The sequence below is a fragment of the Arvicanthis niloticus genome, chromosome 6, assembly GCF_011762505.2.
Source record: "Arvicanthis niloticus isolate mArvNil1 chromosome 6, mArvNil1.pat.X, whole genome shotgun sequence".
In the NCBI taxonomy this organism is placed as follows: domain Eukaryota; kingdom Metazoa; phylum Chordata; class Mammalia; order Rodentia; family Muridae; genus Arvicanthis; species Arvicanthis niloticus.
The window spans coordinates 75238062-75247903 of record NC_047663.1 but is presented as its reverse complement, the minus strand read 5'-3'; the positions used below and the strand labels follow the sequence as shown (position 1 = coordinate 75247903).

At 40.4% G+C, this 9842-nt stretch overlaps 1 non-coding gene across 1 annotated transcript; it reads left to right on the top strand.

Moving 5' to 3' along the window:
* Nucleotides 1-1548: 1548 nt before the first annotated feature.
* On the top strand, nt 1549-1655 carry LOC117712254 (U6 spliceosomal RNA). The gene has a single exon (XR_004607302.1). It is a non-coding gene; the product is annotated as a U6 spliceosomal RNA (small nuclear RNA).
* Nucleotides 1656-9842: the final 8187 nt, after the last annotated feature.

The following is a 9842-nucleotide window of genomic DNA, read 5'->3' as shown; positions in this document are numbered from 1 at the left end:
TTCTGTATAATGTGAGCATATATAGCCATGAGAGGTCAGAAGAAATATTAAAGATAAACACAAGACCAGCCAAATGTATTTTAAAATTGAAAACAAAAGCTATTCAGTATTATAACATAAAATAAAACAGAAACAGAGGTCCAAACATAGAAAAATGGCTCAAAGATTATGTTATATTCATGTGAATACTATATCTCATAAATTGTATGAGATTAATTTAAAAATTCTGCTTCATAATAAACAGAATATTGTACTTAATTGACTTATAAGTTTTAAAGGAAATCATTTATTAATATAATATAGTCCCAAGTATCCATACTTTATATTTCTATCCATAGAAATCTTTAAATGTATATATATTTGCATATAATATTCATAAATAATTTTCCTGATATATATGTATGAGTATACTTTATTATAGAAAACTATGGATTTATATTTACACAATGTAGCATAAAGTAATTTATGTTTGTTAATAAAATGTTAATAGGAGGAATAAAATTGTGAATAATCATTCTTTTATTATCAAAGGTAGGATGACTGACGATCCAATATATTGGAAACTAGGGCAACGACATTGGCCTTTTATATGGCCACTTCAGTAAACATTTGGACATTTCTTAGAAAGAAGAACATCAATCTGTCATATGATGTAGCTATTTCACTTTTAGGGGACTGAAGTAAAAAATGAAAGCATGTGAACCCATAAAGTTTTGCATACCAGTGTTCATAGCAGCTTTAACTTGTACTGTCCCAAAACAGAAATAACTAAATTGTTTATCAGCAAATGATAGGTGAAATAAATACAGTATAGCCACAAAATGGAACAGTATCCAGCCATATGTGTGGATGAGTCTCCCAAATATTGTTAAATAAAAGAAGGCAGACACTAGAGACCATATGTTGTGGACTTAACTATATGCAAAAGGTTTCCAAATAGATTGTAAACATACCCATGTAGGATGCATCTGATTATATGCTGTGTAATGATGATGTCTTTGCAACCAAGAAAACTATCTAAAAATCAGTGAGCCATGTACTCTAATGGTGAATTTGATATATGTAAATTGGTAAGACTGGATATGTTTTTTCCATGCTAAAACTTTTGTTGAGACGTCCTCTGCTAGGGATTGGTACTACCCTTGGTGGGCAAGTCTTCCTACCTCAAGATGATAATAACATCTTATGAACAACGTAAGAGTGGAGAAAGGGAACTGAGCACTGGTAAGTGTGCATGCATGAATTCATATTGCTCTGTATTCTTGACTGTGAGTGTATTAGCTGCTTTAATTTGGACTGTCTTTAATTCTCTACAATGTTGGGCAGTAGCCTGAAACTGTGAGCCTAAACCCTTTCTCCCTGAAGTTCCTTTGGTCAGAGTATTTTACAGCAGCAACAAGAAATAAAACTGAAACACTCATAGAGCAGTCTCCCTTCATGTCATGTGCAGTAGCACAGGGCTTCTTCCTGAAGCAAAGTGGCAACCAGTCCAGGGTATGTTGTTAAAGCTACAGAATATAGACTAAAATATTTTTAAAGACACACTATGTGCTCGCTTTGGCAGTACATATACTAAAATTGGAATGATACAGAGAAGATTAGCATAGCTCCTGCACAAGGATGACACGCAAATTTGTAAAGTGTTCCATATTTCTCAAGGAAATGGACTGCAGGCAGGAATCTGACATTAGGTTAGAACAAAGAAGTCATTTCAGGCAGGAATCTAAATCTTAGGCTAGAACAAAGAAGTAGGCTTCAGGCATGAAAAATGACTTTGGGCTAGGACAGGGAAGTAAGCTCAGATATTATGGACATCCTGATAAGCCCTTAGAAATAGTGATCACAGGACAGGACTCTGTTTATTGTCTTGCTTGTTCCTTGACTATTTATGTTTATTATCTTGCTTGTTCCTTGACTATTTGCATCTATTGTATTGCTAGTTCCTCAACCTAAAACTGACCTTAATACTTGCATGTAATTTAAATGGCATAAAAGCAAATATAGGAGGGGGAAGGATAGGATAGGGGGATAGTGGGGGGGGGGAGGAGAAAGGGGATAGCATCTGAAATATAAATAAATAAAATATCAAATAAAAAATAACAACAACAACAGCAACAAAAGAACACACTACAATGAAGTTTTGAAAACTACTGAGAGTTGAACTTTAAGCAAAGTTAGAGTTGGACCCAGGCAGAATTCCACATCCAGAAGATAGGTGCAAAAGCAGCAACTTGTAGCTATAGTTTGATTGAAGGGCTATCTACATCGAGCATGCACCTTTGGAGCATGGCATGGTCAGTCAGAGGTAGAGAGATCAGTCCATATAGATAGAGAGGTGATTTATCCTCAGCTTTACTAGGGCGTTACTTCCAGAACACCTATTAAAGAGTAAGATAGACATAAGAGAATAGGAGTGCTGAAACCATATCCGAGTTACAAGCTACATGATTGACACCTTATGTACTGATGCCAATCACCTAGTCTAAGAACACAGACATTTCTCAAGCTCTTCCAGGAAGTCTTACTACAAAGTTATGATACATTGACTGGCCAAGGCAAGTCCCCTCCAGATGAAGGCCAGAGTCATTCCAAGGCAAACCATTTACACAATTCACCTCTGTATAAGTCAGGCTTCTGGGGCTATTGGCAAAGAAATTAAATTGTAGAAATAGATAAATTCTCTATACTACATATCTGCCCCAAAGCTTAGACCACATACTTAGAGAGCATATCTTCTTGGTTGCTATCTCCCACCCCAACTCCTTGATATGTTTTTCTGACTCTTGCATAGCCAAAGATAGGGAAGCATCTTAGTTAAGAATGTGGACTCTGCATTCACACTGTTTACAATGCATGTGGCTTTGGCAAATTAGCTAACCACTCCCAGTTCCGTTTCCATGTACAAAAGACCTATGTAGACAGTGCCGATCTCCTGTAACAGTTTAGAGTATCAAACGTAGAAATAGGGCAAACACTCATGGAAAACACTATTAGCCATCGCTGTTCTTTGACTGGAAATCTCTTTTGCCTTTCTGGATTTTTAATCCATTTTCTTATTCAAAACAAATACCACTTCAATGCAGCATCAAAAAATGGTATTTTAAAAAATGGGAATCAAATATGATCTCAGTTTAACCAAGATAGGGATAAGAAAGACATAGAGGAGGAAGGAAGAGAAAGGAAAGACGCCTCTAAGATGACACTTCTTCACATTCTTCAAAAGACACAATGTTGAGAGTCAAGCCTTTCTTTGGTTATATAAGGCATCCTGTGGCAGCATCCAAACTCTCTTTCATGGACATACTATTTAAGCATCACTTCATTTTCGCAGAATTCGTGAGTTTGCCTGCACATGGAAGGAACAGTCAGGGGAAGGATGTGAGATGGGACGATCCAAGGAGGAGAATGAGCTTGTTGGAGAGGATCTGATAGCACCCTATCAACCCTTGACCTTGAATAGGGAGCCAACCCTTAGTCAAGGTTTAACCAAGTTTCTGCAAAATACGTAAGCTGGACATGGCAGCAGAACACTTCAAAATTCCCTTATGATTGGGACAGGAGCTTGTTGGTTACACAGTCAGGCATTACCATCCTTACATCGGCATTGGTTTGGTGCTGGAGACTACAAAGGGCCATTGACACGGAAGGAAGTATGTGTTTGGTGGGGGAAGGGAGACACGTGCTAGAGATGGAGATAATCTGCTGTCTGGCAGGGAGCCACACCCTAAAGCCCACTTTCTAGAAAGCTGTTTAAGAGACTTAGCAGAAGAACCAGCTGGGTTGAGTGAGGCGCTTTTTGCTTTACTCACCACCTGGAAAGCGAGCCACGCTTTTCTATTTACTTCCCTTCTCTGTCCTTCTTTCTTTCTTTTTTCTCTCCCCAGCCGCTACCCTCTTCAATTTCATGTTAATTCAGAGAGTCAAAGGGGACTGAAAAGTAATCTTTGCTTCTGCCACACAAGTGACAACTCTGAAGGGACCACAGCTCCCATAGAGGCACATGCTTTAGGGCCCGGAAACAAAGAAAAGCGTTCTCAGGAACACTCAGAGGTTAGGTCATGCAGATAGAGCAATGTGATTAAATCTTGATGGATTTTTGTTTTAAGTCTTGTTTGCCCGGTTACAAAGAGCGCCGTTGGCAATCCCTACTTAATCAGAATCTTGATGAGCATATAGTCCCTCCCAGGACTAAGACACCAAGGAAGAGTCTGTTTGCGCCTTCCTTCTGGCCCATTCCCCATGGTTGCTCCATCCCTGTCACTTCATGGAGGCCTGCTCTGGGAAATAGCTTTTTCATTATTCCATCAGTTTTATGAGAATCCTGATTTCAATTTGAAAGTTATAAAAATAAAGACCCTAGCCCCACCCAGCCCCAGAGGGCAACAGGGAGAGTTGATAATTGTTAAATTTATTCCATAACTTTATGGGGGAATCTATCATTCTCCTATTAATAATTTAATCAACTTTTTCTACTTTTAAGAAAAACAATGATCCCCAAATTGAAGCAATTTGCCCAAGGTTATTTGATTGGTTTATAGGTTCCAAGCAGATTCACGGTTTTCAGAACTGGAGATGCATGCAGTGAGATAGTCTGAAGTGAGGACATGTTTGTTGGATGCTTCTTCTGGATCTCGAGACTCCAGGTATAGATGATAGTGGCATGAAGAGGGGTATCTGATATATTACTGATGATATTTATCAACTTGGTCCAAAGTACTAGGGAAGAGCTGATAGCCCAGGATTGAACAGCACAGAGCTCCCAAAGACAAATCAAATGGTGGAAGCCATGGTGATAGGAAGTTAGCTTCAGGGATGCTTTGGTTATAGAAAGGAAGAGAACAGAAGATCAGAGCAATGGTATCTCCCAATTTAATGTAAGCAAGCAGACAGGATGATGAAAAGAAAAATCAAAATACTGAACTTTAGATGAACAAAGAGATACATACCTGCAGTCCCAGCACGTAGGAGACTGGAGCTAGAGGGTAATGAGTTCAAAGTCTGCCTGGGTACACAGAGAGCTCAATAAAATGAGGACCAAAAAATGCCCTTGAAATCTGGTTCTATGATCAATTAATAGACCAATCTTGATCCCTTCTCTTAATTTCTCTGGATCTTGGTCTTCTGTTCACTTAATCATTCTCAAACAAACCTGTTCCATTGTTTGTATAGGATTAGAATCAAATGCTCTCTGGCTAACAAGATGGATCCAGGTAATGGTTATGGAGTGTTCACTATATAGAGAATAGTGGCAAAAACAAATGTGTTCCTAAAATGACCCAGGCTGCAGGCTGTGAACTCTGCAATTTATCCCCACCCAATCTACATTAGCATTGCTGTGTGCAAAAGTATAGGAAACAGAGGCTCAGGGATATTACGATGCTTGCCTCGGAGTCACATAACTAACAAGTGACAGCCTACCATTCAAAGCAAAACGTGCCCTAACTACAGAACTCAAATGAGTCAACTGCACAAAGCTAAATCCACCAGTAATTTTGGCTAGCCCAACACCACTGATATGAAATGAACAGTGGCGATATGAAAAACATCCAGTTGGAATGTATGTGTATAAAAGGAACAGGACTGATCCCGTATACAAACCTCTTTAACCCTATCAGTGTGACCCTGACAGAAAGTCCTCCCATCAGGCAGGAGCCTGCAGACAAGAAGAGAAGTGTGGAGGGGCCTGGAGGAGGTAGGCCTTGGGCCAGACACAGCCCCCAAAAGGCTGAACATGCCACAAATCAGTGGAAGCCTCCCTCTGCTTGAGTTCATTCCAAACAAATCCATTAAAAGCACCATCTTAATGAATATTTTATACAGTTATGACATAGTGAGTTCCATTTAAAAAGGACTCTCGGCAAAGGCTGAGACAATGAACTACTAAAATAGCCCACTAATCATCCAGGCCAACAGAAATCTGGTCAAGGGATATAACAATTCTACACACAGAACAAGAAAAAAAAATGAAAGCCATATATTCCCTTCCTGCTGTTGTACAGTTTTTATAAGGTTCTATATACCATGTTCAAATACTTCCAGTCCATCAGCAAAAGACACTTGTTTGAATAATTAATTTGTTTTTCCCTGGTCCTTTTAGAGCTTCAGAAACTGGTCAGTGTACACATATGTATTTTTCTTAAATCAGACTCTACTATTGAGCTCTCAGTGAATAAACACACATACAAACACAGTTTCTACCACAGTGGTTCTCAACCTCCCTAATGCTGTGACCCTTTAATGCCTTCATGCTGTAGTGACCCCCCCACCATAAAATTTTTTTTGTTGCTACTTCCTAACTGTAATTTTGCTACAGTTACGAATTTTAATGAAATATTTGATATGTAGGGAATGTGATGTGGGACACCTGATGATGTGAAAGGGTCATTTGGCACCCCAGAAGGGGTCATGGCCCACAGGTTGAGAACCACTAAAGTCTGGCACATCTTAACTAACTTCTTTGCCTATAAATAGATCCTAAGTAAAGCAAGGGCAGAATTCCAAAGGATAAACTCAATTGTGTTCCCTGTACTATGCCATTTCTTCAGTTCTTACCTCTCTCCCAGGAATATCCTATGTAATTCAAAGATTTGGGAGGAGAAAGGGCGTGGTTAAGGCTTCAATACCAAGAGCAAATATACAACCTACAGATAAGAGCCCTTTTTAGTCTGCCGGTCTTAGCTTGTCTTCTTTGTTTATGAACTTCAAATTCATAAATAAACTGCCAAAACAGAAAGAGAGAGAGAAGAATATGATCAAAATATACTGTATGTAATTTTTTTCTAGTTAAAAGAAAATTCAAATTAATTGTTGACATTTAGAAATCTGGATATTTCACCAGCTTTTCAGGGTCTCTCAGGTCCCTTGAGTTGGAAAGAGATAAGACATGAGGAGTCCAGCAATTTTTTCCCATGATAGCCAGCTGGACCTGAGTCTTGGCTGATGGGCAAGCCAAGAACCAGCTCCCGGCTTCCCTAGTGTTTCCCTGATGGGAAGACAAGACCTATTGCCTCTCATCATTACCTTCATGAGACTGTTTTCATCCCAGCTGAAAGAAAAGTGAGATGGTTGCCATGCTTACATCTCTATCTAAAACAGGAAAATGAATGACTGACCAGGTGACTGATAGATTCAGACAGAAATAAGAGGGAAAGCCTCGGTCCAATTCAGTGCGGGAATGAAAAGCTACATTTGCATTTCATGTGAGAACAAATGGCAAGCTGGTTTGACTTGGCCCTTGTACATGAACACTGTGAGCACCAGAGATGGGCAAACTGATGTAACATTATTAACAATCACTAGAGCCTGGTCTTTAAACTCAATTTTCATTCCCATAGTCCTAGGTGGTCCCAGGAATTTGGCATGTTGCCATCCCTAAAGAAGGTACCAAAAAAAATAAATAAATAAATTTATTATAAATAAAACTATAAGGTCTACTTTCATCCCCATTATTTAAAATGATTTGGAGATACCCCTCCCCTGTCTTTTCTCTCTTATATATTTATGAATTGTGTTGCCCTAATCTAGTTTAATGTCAGAGCCAAAGAATTCTAGAATTGGGAATAGTGAGTTTGAGTGAGCACTTATGGTAAGGCATACTCAACCCCAACAGAAGACATGTATGCAGCAACTGGCTACCAACTTGTACAAATCAAACGCTTTAATTGCAAATTCACAATGTCCTTCCTGGTTTACCATCACCCCTAGGCTGACATCCCCACTGCTAGCTAGAACTGAGTGATGGTGACCCTTTCAGGTGGGCCATGTGAACTCCTACACAACACTGTCCTTCCCCAGTTCCCCTTCACTTGTTCACAACACAGCTGGTCATTTGCATGTAAACTCACAGACTGATCTGGACTTATAAAAACTGGGGCTCCTGAGCCTTCTGCCATAATGGAGGAAGAGAAAACAGAGGAGCTGACCGGGCTTTGTTTATTCAGAGAGAAGACTGAAGAGCCACCCCCACCCCCCAGGCCCACAGAACTCAATGTCTGTGTGATGGAGAGCTAAGTAAATCCTGCTGAGGTGACAGTGTGTGGTGCCAGCGAAGCTAGCTATTACCAACCTGCGGCTGAGGTCACCCCAGCTGCTCTTGCTGCCTGTAACTCAGTTTATTTCATTCTGGTTCATATCAGAGATTTATTTTTATGAACAGGGAACATTTTTTGTAACATTCCCTCATTTAACCTTCATTATCAAAGTCCCTGCCCAAAGCCCATAGAAGCACCGTTATTGCCCATATAACATTTCCCAACATAAACCATTTGAGGCATTTCCCCCCATTTTTATTTATTTCTCTTCTGTTACATTTCATTTGAAATGTGCATGGGGGAGCATGTGTCTTGTTTTTATGTTGTCTCATACAGACCATAAGCCCTAATGGTAGGGACCGTCTATTTGGGAGGTTAATAAGCAGTGGGGACATTCATCATAGGGAACAAACAACCAGGACATGTTGGCCTCTTAAGAAAGTACTGGAAATGGGGGCCTATGACTGAGGAAATTGAAGGGAAAATAGCCCAGCTCCATGGTTTCTTCTGAACATCAGAGAAGGGGGGCAGCATGAGGGGATCCAAGACAAGAGAGTGGGAAGGCCAATGGCCTGACCGTGTCATGAGACTGCTCACATCACCCATTAGTAAGAAGGTACTGTGTGGGAAGACCCTGCAGAAAAGGACTCCCTGAACCTTCTGCACCTGCCCAAAGGCTGACTTATCAAATCTGTACTGTAACTTCACTCCATGGACTCAAGTAAAAAAACAATAATAGATTACGTACCTAATTGGAAAAGAACATCAGACACAACTATGCAATCTCTCTCTGTTGATTTTATCTTAATGAAGGCTTTTCCCTCTGCATAGTCAAATAAATATCTAGCAGGATATTCTAAACTTACCTAAAAATTCTGTAAACCCAACCAAAACAGGGAAAGGGGGGGGAGGTGTGGCAGAAGAGAGGGACAAACCAAGTGTTTTTTCTCTATTAGCCGCATCAGAAATCTTCATACAAAGGCCAGTTGCCCATTGAGGATCCCTGAGCAAATAGCTGATCAAAGGGGAAAGAAAAAACAATAGCTGGAAAGCCAGTGTTTAATCTGCTCTAGCCACAGGGGCTGAGATGGAGGATGAAGGATACAGACTACGTAGGACTCCACAGAGGGAGTGGGTATTGATGCTGCATACAAAGAACAGAGAGATACAGAAGCCCAGGAGAACCAGGTAGAAAGACCTGCATACGTGTGCTCGCACACACACACAGGCGGTGGGATAAGGGGATGGGGGAAGTGGGGAGAACACTGAGTACTATCCTGCACGAGGACTATGGCAAGGCCAGTGAGAGTAAAGCTGTTGATAATGATTTCCACAAATCTACCAACCAGCTGAGGTCAGAATGAATGAAGCTTTAGGAATCCTTTCTGTCATATCCAAAGGAAACCCCAAGTCTCTGAATTGCAAAAGACAATTCATGTGCCCGGAAATGGCATTCTTAGCTTGAAGGACAGTGAAGGACAGGGCATCACTACAGGGGGATTCTCAAGAAAGCTATCAACCAGCACACAAGTGGAATCTAGTCTATTAATAACTCCATTCCCAGCCTAGAATATGAGTCAGAATTATTTAATAGCCAGCATTGGGGAGTGATGCTGAAGATGCTGGGTATAGAAATGTGAATTTGTGTCAATTATTGCAAAGAGCTATGGAAGGGTAGGGCCATAACATTTCTAGTGTGTGGTCAGTGCTGCTTTCCAAGACAAAGAAAAGCCCACAGGCAACTAGACACTGATGCCAGAAGTTGGCAGTCAGGCCAGCTGCGCTGAAATGGTAGGGCCTGGGGTTATGGCA